General features: G+C 45.5%; 1 non-coding gene across 1 annotated transcript; it reads left to right on the forward strand.

Moving 5' to 3' along the window:
- Positions 1 to 9,278: 9,278 nt before the first annotated feature.
- Positions 9,279 to 9,351, forward strand: trnar-ccu (transfer RNA arginine (anticodon CCU)). Its single transcript has one exon. It is a non-coding gene; the product is annotated as a tRNA-Arg (tRNA).
- The last annotated feature ends 7,821 nt before the right edge of the window (positions 9,352 to 17,172 follow it).

Consider the following 17,172-nt stretch of genomic DNA (forward strand, 5'->3'; position numbering starts at 1 on the left):
ATTTAGTTTCTCCTTTGTTGAGACCGTATTATGAACACTGAGTGCAGTACACCACACTGGCATGTGGAAGTACATGTGAATCACTGCTTCAGCTGGAAGGAATGCTTGGGGCCCTGGAGAGGCCAAGTCTTCCATTGCCTGTGGTTGCAAGAGGAAGTGCTGTTACAAGCGGGGTGGATGGTGAAATGGATCAGAGTCAGGAAGGGAATGGTCGTTGTGAAACACTGACAGGGAAGGAGAGGCGAGGATGTGCCAGTGGTGAAATCTTGTGCGAACTGGCAGAAATTGCTAAGGAAGATACATTGAATGTGATGGCTTCCTAGACATGTGATAGACCCAGAGAACTCCACCCTTCCTCATTCCAAGAGGGAGATGACTTGAGAGCAGAGGAAAGACAACAGATGAGATGTAGTCACGGGCTCTGTCCATTATAGTAAGGGAGAGCTATGGTTCAGGGAAGAAGATGGAAAGTGTTCCAGAGGTTGGAGCGGGGGGATGGGAGTACCTCCTGGACTACTGCTAGAGTAGGAAACTGTTCTCTACAGGACAGGTATTCAAAACTAGAGGGAAAATCGTTAAGGTTTAGAAGGGATTGGAGATTATTAGTGAGCACTTGATTCAGCCACATATAGCAGTCCACAGGGCAAGGGTAGAGAGGATAATGGTGCTGAATCCACGGTGATGTTGCCTGGGATGGGGTGTGTAGTTATGAGGAGAGAATGTTGAGGCTGGCTGGTTGTTGGGAGGGAAGACTCGATAAAGATATACAAAGTTATAAGTGACAAATAAGGATTACAGGGGATCTGAGGAAGAATCTCCTCCCCCCCCAGAGGGTGATCGGAATCTGGAACGCACCGTCTGAGGAGGTGGTGGTGGAGGCAGAGACTCTCACAGCATTTCGAAAGCATCTGGACAAGCACTTGAATCACTGCGGCCGAAACACCAGTAAAGGGATCAGGGTATCTGGGGACTTTATTGGCATGGACTCTGTGGGCCCATGGGCTGTTTTTTGCAGCATAGGTCTCAAAACCTGCAATGTTAACCTGACAGGGGGTCATTGTTGACCAGAGGTTAAACAGAAACAATTAGGGAAACCAGAACATCAAACAATACTCTAAATGTGGCTGACCAAAGTTTTATATAGCTGCAACATGGCTTTCGGACCTGAACTCAATGCCCCAACTGATGAAGGCAAGCACACCAAACGCCTTCTATACCACTCTCTACTTGTGTAGCTAATTTCAGGCACCCCAAGATCCCTCTGTACATCAAACCTGTCCACACTGCCTCCACTGGAAGTGTAACATTGCTTAAGTGCAGAGACCAAAGGTGCACGCAGTGATCTGGCTGTGATCTCAAAAACAACCGAGACAGGATTGTTTAGTTTGTTTTATAGATACAGCGTGTGATTGAAACAGAAGCAACCTCAGATCCCTCTAACACCATTCTGTAGCCTCTTCATTTAAACAATGTTCTGCACTTCCTCCTCTGGCAACACTTTGTCCACAAGCTCAGTAATCAGTGCCTCTGTGCAGAGCAGACTCGTCACATCCTTTCCCACCACGTGGTGCATCAATAGCAGGTGTGGGTCGTGTTGTTTTAGGTTTCAACGTCCATTGTAACTCTTCAACAATTTTATCACGGGCCCTGGGGAAATATGCATTTCCCACAAAAACATCCGCTCTCCGTGTGAAGTGAAGGAGGCGGATGGAGAGCGGCGGATTGCTGCCGTTCTCTGGCCTCCATCACAGAGACATGGAGAGGAGGAGTGTTCCAGTGATTGGGCTGGAGGAAAGAACATTCAACACTGGGGCTGGTGTCTGGGGAGACTGGGTCCAGCCACACTGGTGAGCCCAGAGACCCACACTGAAGGAAGAGGGAACATATTACCCTGGCACCGACCTTTGCTGCCTACACCACAGTGGCCTGCTTTCAAAAAATAAGTAAAGCATGAGGAGAATTACTTTACCTTTTATAATATTTCGTTTCTGTTCTGCTTTTAGCACCATAATGTATTGGTTCAGTTTAAATATCATCTGTCAATTCCCCAAACAAGTTGCTATCGGGTATTTTTAGTTTTATTAAAATAATGTGGTCTAGACAGGTTTTTAGATGTTGTTAAAGAAATATTAGCAATGCTTCCAGATGTTGAGTCATAGAGTCATACAACACTCCCCAGGCCCTTTGGCCCAACTTCCCTATGCCAACAAAGATGCCCCATCTACACCAGTCACACCTGCCCATGTTTGGCCTATATCCCTCTAAAATTTTCCTATCAAGGTCTCGACCCGAAAAGCCACCCATTCCTTCTCTCCAGAGATGCTGCCTGTCCCGCTGAGTTACTCCAGCTTTTTGTGTCTACTTTAAAATCTATTTTTTGGGTTAAGCCCATGTGTCAGAGCTAAGAGAGCAGAGAGATGATCAGTACAGTTCCTATTAAATCTTTCACCTCTCACCTTAAACCTATGTTCTCTGGTTTTTGATTCCCCTACTCTGGGTAAAAGACTCTATGGATCTACTCTACCTACCCCCCTCATGTTCTTTCAAACTCCTATAAGATTATCCTTTATCCTCCTGTGATCCTAGCTGCTCAACTTCTCCTTGTAGCTCAGGCCATCGAGTCTTGGCAATATTCCGTAAATCTTCTCTGCACTCTTTCCAGCTTAACAACATCTTTCCTATAGCAGGGTGACCAAAACTAACACAATACTCCAAATGTGGCCTTACCAACGTCTAGTAAACTGTAACATAACATCCCAACTTCTATACTCAATACCCTGTGATGAAGATCAATGAGCCAAAAGTCTTCTTGATCACCCTATCTACCTGTGACGCCATTTTCAAGGAACTATGTACTAGCACTCCTAGGTACACAAAAATGCTGGAGAAACTCAGCAGGTGCAGCAGCATCTATGGAGCGAAGGAAATAGGCAACGTTTCGGGCCGAAATGTTGCCTATTTCCTTCGCTCCATAGATGCTGCTGCACCCGCTGAGTTTCTCCAGCATTTTTGTGTACCTTCGACTTTCCAGCATCTGCAGTTCCTTCTTAAAATACTAGCACTCCTAGATCCCTCAGCTCTACAACACTCCCGACAGCCCTGCCATTCACTGTGAAGATTCCATCCTGGCTTGACTTCCCAAAATGCAACATCACGCACTTATCTGCATTAAACTCTATTAACTATTCCTCAGCCCACTTGCCCAACTGATCAGGATGCTTCTGTAATTTTTGATAACCATCTTTGCTATCTACGATACCAACCACTTTATTGTCATGGTGGGACCTGTCCTTAAAATGCATGCTTCATCTTGGGACACACATTCAACAAAGCTGCTCATGGTCACATCCGAGGGTTTGCACATGGGGTGGAGCAATAGGTCAGAGACAGGGGAGTGCTTTTGGTGGTGTTCAAGGCCTAATTAACTCCAATGTTTGCATGCTTGTCTTGTGATTCAGTAATCTGCAGTCAACTCGATAGCCAACACCTGACCCAAGTACTGACAGTTTTGATGGGTGGTGTACTTCCACTGCATTATAAAACATTGGCTCTGGGGTCTCACATCTGCATTGAGCAGTGCCTGGCACGGGATGAGTGATGCTCCTCAGTTAAATGTGAAGTTTCCCACCCTACCGAGGGAGTAGATCCATCATAGCACTGTTCCCCGGCTGGCTGCCCCTGCTTGTGGCAGTGTTAGCTCACTCACTATGTGATCAACGTTAGTCGGGGAGGCTCAGGAGATGCCGACAGCCACCTTGCTGGTGAGCCAGGCCTACTGAAGTGCCACATGGGTCTAACTCCAGAACCTCTCCAGAGGCTGGGAACCTCAAACACACCTTCAGTTCGAATTAATCTGTTTTTATTTCAGACATTTCCAATTTCCTTTGCATGTTGATATCGCAAAGAGCAGAAGGCCATTCAGCCCTGGTCCAAGCCACCTCATTCAATCAGACAGGGGCTAGTCTTTTATCTGCACTATATTTATTGATTCCTTTCATATTAAAAAAATTATCACTCTTGAATCATTTTCGGCAACTGATCCTTCACAGCGTTCACCCTCGAAAACTCTTTTGACTCCTCTCACTTTCTTTAGTTAAAGTTGTAGCCATGGGCTCGTTATGCCTGCCTTTTTGTTGCTTACATCAAACTGTCCTTGTTCTAAGCATTCACTGGCACCATCCCCCAACTCCTTCTCTGCTACAATGATGACTGCGTCGGGGTCACTTCCCACACCCATACAGAACTCATTGCTTTAATTATCTTTACCATTAATTTCCACCCTGTCCTTAAATTCACTTGGAATACCTGTGTCACCCCTATCCCCTTTCTCCATCTCAGAGGACAGATTATTGACTGATGTCTACTATAAACACACCACCACTTACAGTTACATGGACTACGTTTGGATGCTGCCTGACCTGCTGAGTTATTTCAGCACTTTCTGCCTTTTTTCAAAATTTTGTTAACCTTGTTTGCATTTGGCAATTTTGCATTACAGTAAGGATGAGTAGGCTTCGGAAAAGTGATACACCTAGGAGATACATGTATAAGGAAAGGTTGGTCAAACTTGAATTATTTTCTGTGGAGTGTCGGAGGTTGAGGGAGACCTGATACAAGTTTATAGATTATGAGGCATAAATAGGGTAGGAGTCATAACCTTTCTCCTAGGGTGGAAATGTCAAAGACTGTAGCTGAAAGGTGATAGGGGCAATATTTAATGTACACGTGTGGGGCAAGTTTTTTACACAGAGAGTGATGGGTGCCTGGAACGCACTGCCAGGGATGGTGGTGAAGGCAGACCCGATAGTGGCATTTAAGCTCTTAGTTAGGCACATGGTTAAGCAGGGTATGGAGGGATGTAGATAATGTTTGGCATGGACATTGTGGGCCAAAAGACATGTTCCTGTGCTGTACTGTTCTATGTCCACATTCTACTCAACTACTTCCGCTGTGAACTCCACAGCACTCAAGGTCAGAATTGAACCTAGGTCTTTAGAGTTATGAGGAAGTGGCTCAACCAGCTGTGCAACTGGCTGTCTGAGAAAGCTCCTTTCAATCTCTACTTAATCTTGCTCTAAGGAGAGTGAGGTTTTTGCAGTCTTTCCGGAGATTAACTCCTCTTTCCTGTCTCCATCCTGTCCACTGTTCTGAACATCTTTACATTGTGAGTGGCACTGAAGCCACATCCCAGAGACAGCACATACAGGGAAACCGACTGTTCTTAGACTGGATGCTATTGAAGTATTGTCTCTGGACTGTGAGACTCAGTGATTATGCTGCAACTTAATTTACTTCTGTGCTATCTGTCAGAGGCTGGTTAGTCATCGACTGAAGATCTGACCTTTCCATTGGGAAATCTGATTAAACGTGTCCAGTCTATTACGCAAACCAGCCTCCCCCACATCAAATCCATCGACATTATATGCTGCCTCAGGAAAGCAGCCAACATAATCAAGGACCACTCACACCCCCGGCCATTCTCTCTTCACTCATCTATCGGGCAGAAGCTGCAAAAGCTTGATAGCACGTACTACTTGATTCAATAACAGCTTGTTGTCAGACACTTGAATGGATCTTTCATAAGATGGTGTATATATAGTCCCCTCTATAATGTTTGGAACAAAGACCCATCATTTATTTATTTGCCTCTGTACTCCACAATTTGAGATTTGTAATAGAAAAGAAAATCACATGTGGTTAAAGCGCACATTGTCAGATTTTAATAAAGGGTCTTTTTATACATTTTGCATTCACCAAGTAGAAATTACTGCAGTGTTTATACATAGTCCCCCCATTTCAGGGCACAATAATGTTTGGGACACAGCAATGTCATGTAAATGAAAGTAGTCATGTTTAGTATTTTGTTGCATATCCTTTGCATGCAATGACTGCTTGAAGTCTGCGATTCATGGACATCACCAGTTTCTTCTCTGGTAATGCTCTGCCAGGCCTTTATTGCAGCCATATTTGGCTTATGCTTGCTTGTTATGTTTGTCTTCAGCATATAAAAGGCATGCTCATTGGGTTCAGATCGGGTGATTGACTTGGCCACTCAAGAATTTGCCATTTTTTAACTTTGAAAAACTGTTAAAGTTACTGATCCTCACTGGGCACATACTGGTGTTTGTTCTGTCCCTATATTTTGGGTGTAATATGTGACCCAGGCACACACACACACAGACACTCTCTGGTAATGCCAGAGCTAGGGTGAGCTGTTGACACACCACGAGTTTACACTGCTGGTGTCGGTGTTGTGACTCTGCTCACTTGCCACCAGCCTCTCTGTCCGCTGCTGTGGGTCTTGTGGAATTTAAAGGACAGCATAGAGACACCTCAGGCCCAACACCTCGCTGCTGAAAATTGCCACGTATGGTTTCAAAAATTTTATCTCAGATATGATTCTCAAAACATGTTGGAATGGAACTGTTTTTGAAAGGTATGCTTCCTGGCAGGGCCAGGAGAGATGGGGTGTTTCATTCTGTTCTGCTGATTGAGAAGTGAGCAAGTAAATTTGTTCCTGATGGAGTCACCAGCAACATCAGTGATTGATTTACCAATCCTCAAAGGCGAACATTGAGAGGCACAGTGGTGCAGCTGGTAGAGCTGCTGCCTCACTGAGCCAGTCCATTAAACGCAACAACAAAACAAATAAATATATAATAAACTATAATACAATCAATTACCCGTTATACTAGGTAAACAAACAGTAATAGAGCACGGTGAAATAGTACAATGTTATACAAATTGGTTCAGTGCTGAGGAAGGGTTGCGGTTAGGATTATGTGGTTGATTCAAGATATGAATAATGGGAAGATGCTATTCTTAGACAATAGACTATAGACAATAGGTGCAGGAGTAGGCCATTCGGCCCTTCGAACCAGCACCGACATTCAATGTGATCATGGCTGATCGTCCCCAATCAGTTCCTGCCTTCTCCCCATACCCCCTGCCTCCGCTATTTTTAAGAGCCCTATCTTGCTCTCTCTTGAACGCATCCAGAGAACCTGCCTCCACTGCCTCCTCTGAGGCAGAGAATTCCACAGACTCACCACTCTCTGTGAGAAAAAGTGTTTCCTCATCTCCGTTCCAAATGGCTTAATCTTAAACTGTGGCCCCTGGTTCTGGACTCCCCCAACATCAGGAACATGTTTCCTGCCTCTAGCGTATCCATTCTTCAATCAGGAGGTAACAGTTCTCAGGCTCCTATATCTTCTTCCCGATAGAAACAGGCCAGACTGTGGCCACGGCAGCATGGGTCTTTGATGATCTCAACTGCCTTCTTGAGGCACCTCTTCCTGCGATTGTGGGGAGGCCAATACCCGAGTGAACTCCGAGTGAGATATGGGCCCCATGCTGAGTGAGGCCACCACAGAATCCTGGTTGACAACCTGCCAGATCCAACCATCCTTTCGCCTGGCCCTTTGTCCACCAAGTTGTTACCATGGAGAGATCTCCAACTGAGGAGACAGCAGTCCCTGCTCTGTGTGGGGTGTGAGATGTGGAGGGAGAATGCAGGATCCAGGTGGTCTGCTCACACACGAAGCGGGTGCTGCCAGTCCCCAACACTCACTGTACACGAGGGCGTGGATCTGGCCTCCACATCTCAGCACTAAGTGAGCCTGGCCATCCCAGCCTCGCCCAGCACCCTCAAACAGTACAGGATCTGAATCCCTCCTCTCCATGTTATTGGGTGCAGCCCGACAGGGTAGCAAAGGCCCGCTTTCACTTGGCAAAATCAGGTGACGTTTTGTATCAAGACACTTCTTCAGATGGATTGTGGTAGAGGGTAGAAAGCTGTGAGAGAGGTGGGGGTGGAACAAAACCTGGAAAGTGATAGGTGAAGAAACAGGAAACTGGTTTACAAAAAAAGCCACAAAGTGCTGTAGTAATTCAGTGGGTCAGGCAGCATCTCTGGAGAACATGGTCTGGATCTTTCTTCAGACAGGAGCGAGGGGGTTTTGAATGGCAGATCGTTGGACAAACACCAGAGATGAAAAGATTAAAAGTGTGAGATTAGGGTAGAAGAGCAGTGAAATTTGAAGCCAGAGGAAGGAAGATAGATGAAAGCAGAGAAGGGGAAGGGGCAGTGGCGGACTGAGTCTAAAAATATTGGTTGCCAGGAGACAAAGGGGGCACACCCACAACTACAATGCTATCATTTAACATGGGCCCACTTGCCATCACTTCATCAGGGGCCCACTTGCCATCGGGCAAGCTGACACCCTGGCCAGTCCTCCACTGGGAAGGGGAGAGGGAGAAATGGTTGTGTATCCAGATGGGGCACAGGGGGGAGAAAGAAGGGTGGTGTTTGTAGTTTAATTACCTAAAATTGGAGAATTCAATGTTGAGAACATTGTAAGCTCCTCAAGCAGAATATAAGGTACTGTTTCTTCCAGCTTGTGTGTGGTTTCACACTGGCAATGGAGGAGGCTCAAAACAGAATGGTCAGGTGGGGAATGGGATGTGGATCCAGCAGGCCTTGTTCAACTCTGTTCAAGTCTTGCCAAACTCAGATTTTTACAGTCACTTGCTGACACATGGCAAAGTCTGCTGTGGTCCTCGTGTGTGGCTGCTTCCTAATTTCAACTTTTACTGTTGCAACATGTCCAAAGATGGCCACACTGCCCTATGAATGAACCCCTGCACTGGCTTATTATTAGATGTTCTATACCCACAACACTGTCCAACCATCAGCCTCAGTATTGCATCCCACACACTACAGTGGTCCCTGTACTCTCCACACTGTTCTGTCACCAGACCCATCTACCCAGTCCGACCCCCCAAACCTTCGCCCACTCCACCATAAACCAAAGATCTTATAGCAGAGATCTTTGCCATAAACTGGAGTCAGTCACCTCTTATTTTATATGAAGGGCTCGCTGCGTGCTCCGAAATGGGCCCCAGTGGCTAATGGATAAGGCACTGGGCCTCCTAACTTTGACCCCTCCTCCGACCGTTGTCCCCGCGCCAGTGTTTTCTGCAGTCTGCCTTAAAAGAATTTGCCCCGGTGAACCTCTCCCCATAAATCCTAAGTTTACCCCACCATTAACCAAATAAATGCCTTTAATTATTGACCTCGGATTGGCCATTTTTCCTCGCGTAACATCTGCTCCGGTCCCAATCTTCCCCGCAGCCTGTTCACCGGGGACGATCCGGAGTACGCCCCATTCTGTGCGCTCGCGGAAGGGGTGTGGCTGGGGTCAAGCAGCACTGTGGAGCACTGCGCCCCCGGTGGCCGTGCTATGAAAGGCGCTCGCTGCGTGCTCCGAAACTAGGTAGCCCCAGTGGCCTAATGGATAAGGCACTGGCCTCCTAAGCCAGGGATTGTGGGTTCGAGTCCCATCTGGGGTGAGGTTTCATTTTACACTACAATTATCTTTATTGTATTTACAGTTTATTATGAACAATTTGAAAAACAAAGGCCTTCCATCGAAAAAGATTGAATTAAAATTCCCCTCCGCCGGTTTGAACAGCAGTTCTGCCTAATTGTCTGTGTCTTGTCTAAAGAATTTGCCCAATATGTGGCTAATCAATGCACAAAAATACCAAACAAATGCCCAATAAAAGGTGAACCAATACACCATAAATCCTCAGTGGAATTAAAATACCATAAATCAATAAATGCTCAATAATTATTGATTAAATATTGAATATTTTTTCAATCAACTAATAACATCTGCTGTTCGGTGAATCCACAATTCTTCAATATCGCTTGTTTGTGAAACTGGGTAAATTGTCCTGAGCACCCTCCCCAACTTTTAGAAACCTGGAACTTACCTGTCGAGGCAGATACAATAGCAAACCTTTAGACTCAATTAGGCAGGCAGATTTACTTTAGTTTAGAAATACAGTGCGGAAGCAGGCCCCTCAGCCCACCAAGTCCGTGCCGACAAGTGATCCCCGCATATTAACACTATTGACAATCACAAGGGACAATTTACAATTTTACCAAGCCAATTAACCCTCAAACCTGTAGGTCTTTGGAGTGTGGGAGAAAACCGGAGAACCCGGGGAAAAGCCATGCAGTTCACGGGGAGAACATACAAACACTGAACAAATTTGGCTTCATGTTCAGCACAGACATTGTGGGATGAAAGGCCTGTTCCTTGCTGTACTGTATGTTGTATGCTCTATGTTCCACGTTTTATGTTCTGCAGTCTATGTACCTCTGTTACATACAGCATTCCAGGAAGCAATAAATGTAGCATCTGTAAACAAGATGTTACATCATGACATTTTGTAATTGTGTATGTGTACACAGTGTAACAAAGACCTTGAATAAACCAGACACTTCTTGAGCACTATGTTTCCTGCTGTGAACATTGCACATTGTGTGTTACAGCACTGTAGACCAGGAACTCACAGGAACCTTCGACAGAACAAGGTAGAAAATTGCAGGAACTTCAACATGCAGGCAAGAAGCAGCGAGAATGGAAATCAGTTTCAAGGGCAAACGAGTAACGTGTGTGAGTGCAAGTAGAGGAGGACCTCTCCTCCAACTCTGAACATTCCTTGGCTGCCTCCCAAGGAGAGGCAAACTAATCATCATGGCCAACTTCATTGCCGGGACAGGAAGAGACAGGGAACAGTCAGCAGGGAACGAGTGAGGAAGGCTAATCCCAATGGGAACCCAGTGCGGATAATAGCCAACATCTGTTTCCTCAGAGAGGAAGATGACAAGCACAAGATGACACTCTCAGATCCAGCACTGCCGGCTGTGAGATTATATTGTTTGGGCAAGGCACTGCCATAGTGCTCGCATCACCTGCCCCACCACTCAGCTGTGGGATTGAGTGGGTCACATGGTCTGAGCTGTGCAAGAGAGTGGGTCACATGACCTCAGGTACTGTCTGTGTGGAGTTTGTACGTTCTCCCTGTGACCACGTAGATTTCATACCACATCCTAAAGACTTGCAAGTTTGTAGGTTAATTAGCCCACTGCAAAATCGCACCTAGTGTGTAGAGAGTCTTTGAGAAAGTGGGATCATTATAGAACCAATTTGAACAGGTCGGCGTGGACTTGGTGGGCCGAAGAGCCTGTTTCCATGCTGTAACTCTAAACTAAACTAAACATGGTCCGAGCTGTAGCGTGAGTGGGTCACAACAACGGCCTGAGCTTTCCATGCACATGTCCATTCAACTTTCCCATCCCACTTTATCGCTATGCCCTCTAGTGTTGGACATTTCCACCCTAGGAAATACAGTCTATGTCTATCCAATATGATTCTCATCATTTTATATATTTATATCAAGCTTTCACATCTTTTCTGTAATGCGGTGACCAGAACTGCATGCAATACACTAAATGTGGCCTAACCAGTGTCTTATGGAGCTGCATCATGACTTCCTGACACTTATATTCAATGCTCGTAGCAATACTATACGCCTTGTTTACCATCCTATCTACTTGTCTTGCCACCTTCAGTGAACTATGAACATGGACTTGAAGATCTTTCTGCATATCAATGCTGTTACGGGTCTTGCCTTTAGCTGTATACCCTCCCCTTGCATTCATCCTCCCAAAATGCAACACCTCACACTTGCTCGGATTAAATTCCATCTGCAATTTCTCCGCCCATTTCTGCAGCTGATCTATATCCTGCTGTATTTTCTGACAGCTTTCCTCGCTGTTTGCAACTCTTCTAATGTTGGTGGTGTCAACAAACTTGCTCATCAACCCATCTACATTTATATCACAAAAGCAGAGGTCCCAGCACAGATCCCTGCAGAACTCCACTGGTCACAGTTCTCCAGCCAGAATATCCACCACAACCCTCTGTCTTCTATGAATAAGCCAGTTTTGAATCCACATGACAATGTCACCATGAATCCCATGCATCTAATTTTCTGGATCAACCTACCATGACAGACCTTATCAAAAACCTTTCTAAAATCCATAAATGCAACATCAACCCTCCTACCTTCATAAATCTCCTCAAAAATCTCAGTCAAGTTAGTAAGACATGACTTCCCCATATACAAAGCCCTGATGGCTAAGGGTCGTTGTTTTTTCTAGTATACACAAGGGCTGCTATTTCTCAGCATACAAAAGGCTGCTAGTTCCTCTAGGGAGCACAGGGGCTAGTTCCTTTCCATTTACACAAGGGCTAAGTTTCTCTCCAGTGTACACAGGGGCTGCTGTCCCCCCAGTATGCACAAGGGCTGCTGCTCCTCCCAGTATAAAGGGCTGTTGTTCCCATAATATACATAAGGGCTGCAGTTCCCTCCGATATACACATGGCCTGTTGTTATCCCCAGTATACGCAAGGTATACTGTAACCGCAGTAAAGGGCTGCTGTACCACCAGTATACATAAAGGCTGCTGCCCCTCCTAGTATACACAGGGCTGCTGTTCCCTTCATGATACACAATGACTGCAGTTCACTCCAGGATACACAAGGACTGCAGTTCACTCCAGTATACACAAGGGCTGCTATTCTTCCAAGTTTATACAAGGCCTGCCCTCCAGTATACACGAGGGCTACTGCTCCCCCCTCCCTCCACTATAAACAAGGACTGCTGTTCTCACCTATATACACAAAAGTAGACAAGCCAACTTATTTGTTGATAATAATAATAATAAATTTTATTTTCGGGCGCCTTTCAAAGTCTCAAGGACACCTTACAGAAATTAACAGAAGAGAAAAAAACATATAGTCGGAGTAAAAAGAATAATAAGGACATCACCAATACACAAATTAAAGACAGAAATCGCTCCAAAGGGACAAAAAATCAAAAAACACAATGTGAAGAGAGAGCAGCGGCAGCTAAAGCGCGCCAACGTCCACTCTCCCTTCCGACAGCCATCTCTTGCAATGTGTCTATTCGGGCCAACAATCTCCCAGTTGCTAGCCATTTCAATCTCACTTCCCATTCTAATTTTTGTCTTCGGCCTCCTTTGTTCTCAGTGAGGGCACACGCAAACTGAAGAATAATAACTCATTTTCCACTTGACTAGCTTACAGCCCAACAGCATGAACATTAAATTCTGCAGTCTCAGGTATCCCTACCCCACCTCCATTCTCGTTCTCTCTCCTGATTTACCCGGGTTCTCTCATGCTCACTTTTCATTCCACTCCACCTGCCCCTCGTCTCTCATTCCTCTTCCCACATCACTGACCCCTACACCTTCTGGATCTCCCTTTATCCCTTCCCCTGTTCCCATCTACTGACCATCCCTCCCACTGATATTCTACATTTCACTCCCTCTCCTCCTTTCTTACCACGTTCCATCCATCTGTACCTTTTCATTTCTGCATTTCTCATCTCCAGCCTTGGTTACTATCTCCACCCTTCTCTTCCCCCACCTGCCTCACCTGTTCTCCTGCCTGGATCCACCCATCATTTGTCAGCACTTGCCTCACCCCTTTCCCCCACCTCTCTCTTCCAGCTTTCTCCTCTGTACTCAAGTCTTGAAGAATGGTCCCGACCCGAGAATGTCATCCATCCATTACCCTTCAAAGATGCTGCTGACTTGCTAAATTCCTCCTGAAGATTGTTTATCCCAGATCAAGATCCCAGCATCTGTAGTCTCTAGTGTCTAATATTTCAGGTTGAATGGATTAGCAAAAGGTCTTTTGTCTTGAAACTTTAATTCTGTCCGCAGTGTCTGTCTAAGTGTTCCCAGTATAATAGCTCTGAAATGCAGGCTGAGACAGGAGAAACAGGGAGTTTTAATGATAACAAATCATCAGTAATTAGTCAATTCAAAGGAAAATGGTTAAAAAGAACCTCAGCATATTCAGATATTTTTGCATTATCGTTAGCTACTGGTAAGACTGGAGGGTTGTGCCTTTCTTTAAGAAAAGTTGCAAGGAAAACCCACAGATCTACAGAGACAGCATGGAAACAGGCAATTCGGCCCATCAAATCTGTGCTGACCATTAAACACCCATCCTACATTATTCTCATTTTATTCTCCCCACATTCCCATCCACACCTCCCTAGATTCCACCACTCACCTTTTCACTTGGGGCAATTTACAGCAGCCAATTAACCTACTGACCCAGAAAAGTGATGGGAATTAAATATAGACAAAAATGCTGGAGAAACTCAGCGGGTGAGGCAGCATCTATGGAGCGAAGGAAATAGGCAACTTTTCGGGCCGAAACCCTTCTTCTTTCAGGGGATTAAATATTCCGTGGTAAGAAAGTGTGGATGAAATGGAAAAGGTCATGAGGTTTACTGCTAAAAGAGATGATGTCAACAATGGTGAGGAACGGATCTGGATCGTGGGATTAGATTCAGTGATTTCAAGAAAGCCCCGGAAGCTCTGGTTGGAGTGAGAATGACTGAAGAATTAAGAGGAGTTTGTAGGAAAAAGCCAAACAATAATTATAGGAGTTTAATCTTTGTGTGGACTGAGCAAATTAAATAGGAAAAAAGTTTGTTGGATGACTTTATTAAATGCATCTTGGGTGGCTTTCTAGCAGAGTACATCTTGGAGTCAACAAGGAAACAAACCAATTTAGGCCTTACCTTGTGTAATGAGTTAAAAGTTAATTAATAAGTTAATGTAGAGAACGGGACCATATACCTTCATCATATGTAGTCAGCTTCAGGATGTGCTTGGGCAAATATTTAAAGGTCTAAAGCAAATACAACACAAGGTCCATTACAGCTAAAGTCCAACAGTATGGAGTGTACAAAGCAGCTGATAATACAATGCACAGATTGATGAAGAAGGCTCACACACTGATTGGGCCAATATGTTTACAATCAATCAGATTTGAAGGTTCTTATTTTACAAGCTGGAGACAAAGACTTTGCATTCAGCACCACAGACACAACAGAAGGTTGTTCTGCAAAACAACTGAGCAAACTCTCAATGGGTGGGGGGTGTGACTATTTTACAGTAGAAGATTTGAACTCCTCGCAGATCAGCGAGATCTGAAGTGGGGTCACAGTTATCTTGTGATCTCGGAAAAGATGGAGTTTAAATTAATCAGTCATGCATTGTGAATATGAGGGCCATTACCAGACACTTTGCTCACACATCAAGGAATCCACAAAGACCTAGAATATTAGTGTCAACATTTGCAGCAAAGGTTCAGTGCTGGATTGTATACACCCAGCCTGCCGGCATTTCTGCACTTCAGCTCCTATTTGTTCTGTTTCTTGCCTCGACAGTGACACTTTTGCCCCAAAGCCTGTCTGTTAACTGCTTGTGCGTTTATTCAGTTGGGATCGGCATTTCTCTCCTTGTCACAGACTACTGCCGCCTGTCTTACACACAGCTCCCTGTGTCAGTTTGGTTCAGCGACACTGTGCACCCACTGTGCACCTTGATGGCTGAGCGCTCTCTCTCCCGGACTGTGGGATTTATGGACCTGGATAGCTGGTGCCAATCACTTGTGCTTGGGGAGGTTCTTGCCCTTGCTTGGCCACACTGTTGGGGACAGATGTTGTGACCATCGTTCTCACTGATTCCTCGTGATCCCAGATAGATCCAGTTTTAGTGGTGATGCTGAGTGTTGCATGCAGTAATCTCTAGAGACCGTACACGTATGTACATTGCGGCAGCATGGCGGTGCAGGGGTAGAGCTGCTGCATCACAGCGCCGGAGACCCGGGTTTGATCCTGACTACGGGTGTTGTCTGTGCGGAATTTGTACATTCTTCCTTGGACCGTGTGGGTTTTCTCCAGGTGCGATGGTTTCCAAAGATGTGCAGGTTTGTAGGTTAATTGGCCCTAGTGTGGCGGATGCAAAAATGGCATAACATGGAACTAGTGTGCAGGCGGTTAATGGTACGCATGGACTCAGTAGGTCAAAGGGCCTGTTTCCAGACTGTATCTCTAAACTACATTACAGTAAATTAAATCTATAATATCATTGTTATCTAACAGCTACTCTCATATGCGTTATGTCACATCTTTGATGATGCTATCATATCACATGGACAATCTAACACATTTACATTGACCACAAAGCACGTGGGGGCCACTTGCTACGATAAACATTGAATTTACATAGAATGTGGAAGTTTTATGGTAACTTTGAAACAGGAGCCGCTGTAGAAGGAGTTGAGAGGGAAGGTCACAGCTTTTCGGATTCCCACAAATCCTCCCGAACCTTCTGAACATGCAATAACGGTTTATTTTTAATCCTGGTGTCCCCAACACATGGGGAGCAACAGGCGGCTGAACAACAGTCTCCAGAGCTCGTCCTTTCCCATCACCCGGACAGAATGCGTACTGCTGCTCTTGGAGTCCCTGGGAATACTGAGGAAGGCTGTGTCTCAGACTGTGGACAGTTGCTCCGGGCTGGTGCTCAGATATTGCTGAAGAAGGAGGAGGTTTGCAGCTTTGCATCTGATGAGAAAGGATCACGGGCAGACCAGCCGTCTTCTCCCGAGGGAAGGCCAAATCTGATTCCCATTATCCTCCATTCTCAGACTCTCTGCACTTGCCTGCAGGAGGCACAGGTGGAAGCTATTGACCCCGAGAAATGCAAGGAGATAAACAGGCTTACTTGCGTGCGGTGAGTACTGTTTGAAGAAAGGAAGCTGATCCTTGGCTCCCAATCACCTGTATCTACCATAGCGTAATTCAAAGGTCATAGCATTTAACTGCACCTCACCACTGGCTGGTGTCACAGTGGTGTAGACGTGGTGTTTCTGCCTCACAGCGCCTGAGACCCGGGTTTGATCCTGACTGCGGGTGTTGTCTGTATGAAATTTATACGTTCTTCCTGTGACCACGTGGGTTTCCTCTGGGTGTTCCAGTTTCCTCCCACACTTCAAAGATGTACAGGTTTATTAGGTGAATTAGCTTCTTTAAATTGTTTCCAGTGTATAGGATACAACCAGTGTATGGGGATCGCTGGTCATCACAGTCAGTGGACCAAAGAGCCCATTTCCATGCTGTATATCCAAAGTCTAAAGTCAGTTTAGATAGGTCCGGGAAGGAAACCACCTTAAAAATTACTTTTGTTTTGTTAAAGGTCGCTACCAAGTCTAATTGATAGGATGAACATGGAAGTACAATTCCTTGCAGCACCCACTCTGATCCAAACCAGGCTCCCTCTCTGCGAATCCAATACTGTGTGACTGCTATCTCCAAACGGGCTGCCATGGTGAGCTCACTCAACCTACACCATAAATACAAACAACAAATCAGCAGTAGACCCTCCAGCCTGCTTTCCCATTCAATAAGATCATGACCAGGTAGATC

The sequence above is a fragment of the Leucoraja erinacea genome, chromosome 25 (assembly GCF_028641065.1).
Source record: "Leucoraja erinacea ecotype New England chromosome 25, Leri_hhj_1, whole genome shotgun sequence".
Lineage (NCBI taxonomy): Eukaryota > Metazoa > Chordata > Chondrichthyes > Rajiformes > Rajidae > Leucoraja > Leucoraja erinaceus.